Raw genomic sequence first — 7,116 nt, forward strand, 5'->3', positions numbered from 1 at the left:
CTTCCTTGACATACCTCCACCATATGGAGGCTCCATGGCTCTGTCCACTTTCCTTACTGAGTCTGTGGAAGCAGAAAGTCTACTTGAGTCTACTCCACACGAAGGACCAGAGACAAGGCAAAAGACACACGACCCCTGCCATTAAGAAGCTCACACTGGCCGCACTGGTGAGGAAGCTGAGCCCCAGGGAGCCCCCACAGGGAGCAGTGACAGAAGCAGGTCAGATTGCCTCCCAAGCCCCTGACTCTGGGCCCACAGGGCAGTGCTGCCACAGCCCAGGGGCAGAGGTGTGTGCCCTGGCCCCTGAACTCTCTGAGTGCATTTTTTTAAATTCTCTTAAAAACGTGAGAGAGTCAATATCCTACTGTACCATAGTTTTACAAAATGTTATCATTGGGAGAAACTGGGTAAAGGGCATATGAGATCACTCTATTATTTCTTACAAATGCATGTGGAGCTACAATTATCTCAATATAATGTCAATTTTAAAACTATGGGAGGATTTTCAAAATGGCATAAAATGGTATATCCAGTCAAGACAGAGCTGTGGTTGGCTCACAAACCACTCTCACTTGAGCCTCACTTGAAAACAAAATAAACATCTCCCTAGAGAAGACCAGAAATGGATCAGCTGGGTGATGGACACCCTAAAAGCCCTAATGTGGCTGGGCTCGGTGGCTCACACCTGCAATCCCAGCACTTTGGGAGGTTGAGGTGGGTCGATCACCTGAGGTCAGGAGTTCGAGACCAGCCTAACCAACATAGTGAAACCCTGTCTCTACTAAAAATACAAAAATTAGCCCAGCATAGTGGTGCATGCCTATAATCCCAGCTACTCCAGAGGCTGAGGCAGGAGAATCACTTGAACCCAAGAGGCAGAGGTTACAGTGAGCTGAGATCGCGCCATTGCACTCCAGCCTAGACAACAAGAGTGAAACTCTATCTCAAAAAAAAAAAAGCTCACATTTGTGTGCAGTGGAAATATAATGCTACAATGCTTGGGCTTTGCCTCTGCCTCTGCCTCTTCCTCATTCTGTGTCCTTAGGCAAGTCATCTAATCTCATGGGGTTTCAGTGTCTTGGGTTTTTTTTTTTTTTAAAGATGGGGGCTCACTATGTTGCCCAGGCTGGCCTTGAACTCGTAAGCTCAAGTGATGCTCCTTCCTGAGCCTCCTGAATAGCTGGGACTACAGGCACACACCACTGTGCTCAGCTCTCAGTTTCTTAGTCTGCAAAATGAAGCTAATTTCACCTACCTGTCTCACAAGGGCATCATTTGGCAGCATATACACTAAAATTGGTACAATACCGAGAAAATTAGCCCCTGTGCAAGGATGACACACAAATTTATGAAACGTTCCATATTTTTTTAAAAAAGAATTAAATAAGACATTCTAGGTAGGATTATTAAAGATGGTATTTAAGCTATCAAGAGCCGTATTCATTTCAGACTCTACAAAAGAACCAACATTGCAGGAAGACAGTAAGTGCTGTTGCAGTTCAGGGTCAAACTGATGTGGCAAAAGTCCTCAAGAACTATAGCCTTTTCTGTAGATCATCTATCCTGAAGACATTGCTCCAGATTTGTCATTCCAGAAGCTATGCAGATCTGCCCTCTCCCAGGCACTCACAGGGTAATGATTATTCACTCCAATTCAGAGTTAATTTCTGACTTCAGAATTCAGAATTCTAAGGCCATTTAGTTGTCCAGGTGTGCACCTCTGAAACTGCCACCATTAATCCTATCTCACAGAATGTAAGCTGCCTGAGGGCTGGGATGTTTTGGTCTTTCATTCAACAAATATTTATGGAGAGCCTACTTTATGCCTGACTCAGAACTAGCCACTGCCAGTGCTGTAATGCACAAAGAACAAAACAGACAAACTCTTGCTTTAATGGGTGTATGCAATTAAGAAATAGAAAGTGGGAGAATGGTATGAACCCGGGAGGCGGAGCTTGCAGCGAGTCAAGATCGCGCCACTGCACTCCAGCCTGGATGACAGAGCAAGACTCCATCTCAAGAAAAAAAAAAGAAAGAAAAAGAAATAGAAAATGAGGGGAAAAGGGAGAGTAAAACAACCCCACCAAGATAATGTCAGAGACTGGCAGGTAGTGTGACAGAAATGAATGTAACTGGCTGATTTACTGACTGGGAAGTTGTGTGTGATTGGGTGGCATTCAGTTGGTATGCACATATGCTGTCCCAGTTGTAAATGGCTAGCATCTGTTTGGATTACCCAGTGATTGTACCAACCCTGTTGTTAGAAATGTTTAATGCCACCCCTGGTGTATGGTGCAGCATTAGTCAAGCAAGGCATCTTTAATAGCATAGCACTGTGCAAGCAAGAGCTGCATAAGGAGAGGGTGGCCATGAGTAGATGTAAGGGAGGCGTGCTCCAAGAGACAGAACCAAAAGGTGCAAAAGAACTGTGGCAGGAACTAGCATGAAGTAAAAGAGCAGCAGAAAGAGGGCGGCCAGGGTAACACTGGAGCACAGGAACCTCCCAGGCCAGGCAGGTGGGCAGGAGACAAGGAGACAAGGTGGGCAGGAGCCGCCTATGGGATTTGGGGATTCTTCTCAGTGTGATAAGGAGACATAGAATCCTTATAAGGAAACTTCTAAGCAGGGAACAGGATTTGGGTTTTCATTTTTACACGAGCACCCTGGCTGCTTTTGTAGAGAGGCAAGAGTGTATCCTCAGTGCCTAGAATCGTGTCTACTGCATAGCAGGTATTAAATAATCTACTATGAAATCAAAGAATGAATATGCTGAACCTTCTCTGCTGCTGAATGGAGCCATTCATGATATAAGTTTAGCTTCTTTTAGATCCTCTCTTTCTATGGCCATTACTGGGCAAAAGTGAATGTCCTCACAGACTCTAGCTGCTGATGGTGCTTGAACTGTTAGGATGAGCCCCAGCTTTGATGGTGGTTCCTAAGGCAGGCTCAGGGTCCTACACACCAGAGGTCCTCACAGGGTACCATGCTATGAATGGACATCTCAGATCTTTATCACTCACAGACATTAACACGCAGAAGCCTATGCAGAGGAGCTCCTATGTTTAAGTGGGTCTGTCTGCAATAATGATAAAATTAGACTGTCATTCAAGAAAAGTGCTTCCTTGGGATTGCCATTAGCACCTCTGAAGTTGCAATCTGGGGTTTGCATGTGATTTTCTCATTTTGCAGACTTTATTGCTGTTTCTCAAAGGTGTTTTTTCATTGCAACTTTTCTTCTTCTCCCCTTGTCATCCCCCCATCTGTTCCCAACAGCCATACATACCAGAGGGAAGGTCCTCACCGTTATGTTCATCTTTTCACTCAGAGAGTAAAAAGCATTCTGAGGGGGAGTTGGGACATGCACAGGAGGCCACGGTGAGGCCTTCAGAAAGGGATAGCACCATCTGTGGGTGACACTGTGGGTGGCCGAACCAACACATTTCACCCTCCTTCTTCTTCCTAAAAGAATCCAGATTTTGTGCAGGTCTGCATGAAGCCATGTGTTTCACAGGAAACTAACCCCACCCCCAGCTCCAGAGATGAGCCTGATTGCTTTGGAAGTAATCCCAAAACCCTTGCAATGATTGACTCAGGAAGGTCATGTGACCAAACTGAGCCAATGAAAGAAAAGGAGAAGCTTGGGAAAGACCTTTGTTTATTTATTTGGCATATATTTATTGTGCACCTACTATGTTCCAGGCACTGCTATTAAATGCTGGGAATATAGAAATTATGGGGCAGGGAAAAGAAAGAAGTCATGACTCTGTGAAGACAGACAAAAAAATAAACAAAATAAATCATAAAATATGTATAGTATTTGATGATGATCAGTGAAACAAAGTGAAGTAAAGCAGAGATGGAAAGCATGAAAGTCTAAGGGCTGCATTTTTAAATAGGGTCCTCAGGGAAGACTATCCAGGGAAGGTGAGGGATTTGTCATAATGAAGTCTGTAGGGAGATCATTTCAGGCAAAGGATCCTGGAGCAGGATGGGCTTAGCATGTTTGAGGAGCAGCAGGGAGGTCAGTGTGCTGGAGTAGAGTGGACAAGAGGGACAAGAGCAGAAGAGGAAGTCAAAGAAGTGACACTGAGGCCGATCCTGCTGGGCACTGTAGGTCTGGAAAGGACTCCAGCTTTTATACAGAAGCTGCCAGAGGGTTTTGAGCAGAACGGTGTCATGATTTGGCTTATGTTTCAACAGGATACCTTAGGGTGCTGTTTAGGAAACAGACTAAGAGAAAGCAAGGACAAGAGCTGAAAGAGTTCATCCTCTATCTTCTGGGAGAGCTTCCAAAAGTCCTCTCTCTTGTCCTTTGATGTCATCATGAGTAGATGTGAGATGTGAGGAGAACCACAGCCTCTCCATACTCATCTGAGTGTGAAACCGCTCCACACAGGAAACAGAGCCAAGAGAACTACTGAGAAATGCACACAGAGCTACAAAATTTGGTCAACTATAAAGCTTACCTTGCACCTAAATTTCTAGTTCTATGAGTCAATAAACATCCTTATTGCTTCAACCAAAGAAAGTTGAGTTTTCTGTTTCTTGAGCTCAAAATCTTTCCAACTGATTCATCATCTAGCCTCACTACCCATCAACACCATTTGCTCCCACTATGCATGCTGTGGCTGCCCCAGAAAAGCTTATTTATTTATTTTTGAGACAGGGTCTTGCTTTGTCACCAAGGCTGGAATGCAGTGGTGCCATCTCAGCTCACTGCAGGCTCAACTTCCAAGGCTCAAGTGATCTTCCCACTTCAGCCTCCCAAGTAGCTGGGACTACAGGCATGCACAACCATAATATTTTTAAAAAATTATATATATATATATATATATATATATATATATATTAGAGACAGGGTCTATCTATGCTGTCCAGGCTTGTTTAATGCTATGGAAGATCTCAATTCAGGAAATGGTGTCACTTTTTTCCCTGAAATGTCTTTCCATGGAATCCTCCAACTCTGAAGTCCACAGGCTGTCAGACTCATCACCTCTTCCTCACCATTTGTGTATTAAATCACCCAACACTTATTGAGTCTTGTACTGGGCTTCCCACTGTCCTGCATTAGAAAGATGAATCCCAGTTCTGAAGAAGTCAAGATTATGTGCAAAAGAGAGAGAGATAGCTCTTCTGGTTCCATGACTTTGGAGTATGTTAAAAATGACTTTTCTTCAGTGCAGCCCGTGTGGTCTCAAATGCCTGAGTCTCTCTGGGCCTCCATTTGACCCTTTTTAAAATGACCCTTTCCATCTCCAAGAGTCCATGGGCCTATGACTTATGGTAGCTTTCCTTTTGTATTGCTATTGTTTGAATGTTTGCGTTTCTCCAAAATTCTTGTTGGAATTTAATCCTCAATGCAATAGTATTAAGAAGTGGGGCCTTTAGGAGGTAATTAGGCCATGAAGGTCCTACCAGATTATTGCCTTTTTTAAATGTCTCGAGGAAGCAAGTATGCCCCTTTTAGCCATCCTTGCATGTGAGGACACAGTTTTCATCTCCCACTATGCAAAGGCATGGCAACAAGGCACCATCTTGGAAGCAGAGAGTGACCCCTTACCAGACTCTGAATCCACTGCATCTTAATCTTGAACTTCCCAACCTCCAGAACTGTGACAAACAAACGTTCATTCTTTGTAAAACACCCAGTCTGAGGTATTTTGTTACAGCAGCCTGAACAGACTAAGACAGGTGTCAATCTCTACAGTTAAGCTTCTGTAGCAGACAATGAACCAGAGGTCATAAAGACTTCATATTTTTTCAAAGCCAGAGTTCATGACTAAGTGAATTTGGCAGCACCATGAGCCAAGTCACAATCTTCCACATAGTTTATAGCAAAAAGTTTTCATAATGTAGCTATCCCATAACAAAAGTATTAGTCCTCTCCCCAATATCAACCTTGAATTTCTCATTTCTCTACATATTTCCCTTCCTAACTTCTTGCTTTAAATGTCATAGCATTATGGTTAACTTAGTCTAGAACCAGACTGTGTTTAATGCCCTCATTCTTTTTGACCCCCACGTATCAATCAAGTGATCTTTCTGACCATGACTCTCACCCTCCTCCTCTCTCATGACCTTCCTTAAAATTCTTCCCTAGTTACAGTAAGACTACATTTGGTTCTCTTACATCTCTGAAAGCTATCACTTCTAAGCTCCCTTGGCTAATGCCTCAGCATCATGAGGCATGAGTTGTCTGGGACTATCCCTAGGTCCTGTCCTTGCCTTCCTCCCTCTCTAAACTCATTCTCCTTGAGCATCTCCTATCTTGCAAGTAAGTCCCAGACCTGTATTTTTTCATACCTTTCCTCCTTTTCTGTGCACCAACCGACATTCTGCCCATGTCTTCTCCCTCCTTCCGCTTCTTTAATCTATCAATTAGGATTCATTCAGCAAAAACAGAAACCCTACTAGGTGTTCCAAATGGAGAGAACTTAATACAAGCAATTGACTACTCCAATGATGGAAGGTCCAAGAAGTCAAGCAGAAGACATTGAGGCAACCCAGAGATCAATCACAGAAGGAAAATGACACCAACACTAAGGATGGAGGGACAGCAAAAAATGTTGGAATTACCAGAGCCTGAGAGCTGCAGCTGTCCATCAGACCCTAAAATCATGGCAGGAGCTGCCTGTTGGAACTAAAACCAAGTAAAGAGAGGCTGTCTGGCTACAAATGGAATCAGGGATGAGAGGTAGACACCTCAAGCCATTCTACTAGAAACAGAGAGAGGAGGAGGAATATTCTCCAGCTTCTCCTCTCCCTGTGACAAAGATCAGATGGGAAAAGGACAGGCAAACAGCCAGTGTACCCACCCAGCAAGTTTCATCTCTCAATACCCCCTTTCATTCAAGCAGCTTCATTCTTCAGTTCTCCAAACCCAAAACCTTCAGAGTCATGCTGAATCCCTTCCTCCCACTTCTTCTGGCCCTCTCTGCAGAGTTTTGCCAACTGCTCTGATTTTTTTCTGTAAAATAAATTTCTTGTTAACTCCTCTTCCACAGTTCTGAAGCCACCATTACAGTACAGCCACCTTTGCAGTACAGCCACATTTCAGCCACCGTTGTGGTACATTCCCTTCATACCTGGTCCTCCTGTTTCTAGTACCTCTTCCCT

The 7,116-nt window shown here is 44.0% G+C and overlaps 1 pseudogene; it reads left to right on the forward strand.

Moving 5' to 3' along the window:
• Nucleotides 1-1,270: 1,270 nt before the first annotated feature.
• LOC115831820 lies at nt 1,271-1,368 on the forward strand (annotated as a pseudogene).
• Nucleotides 1,369-7,116: the final 5,748 nt, after the last annotated feature.

Source organism: Nomascus leucogenys, chromosome 2 (genome assembly GCF_006542625.1).
Source record: "Nomascus leucogenys isolate Asia chromosome 2, Asia_NLE_v1, whole genome shotgun sequence".
Taxonomy (NCBI): Eukaryota; Metazoa; Chordata; class Mammalia; order Primates; family Hylobatidae; genus Nomascus; species Nomascus leucogenys.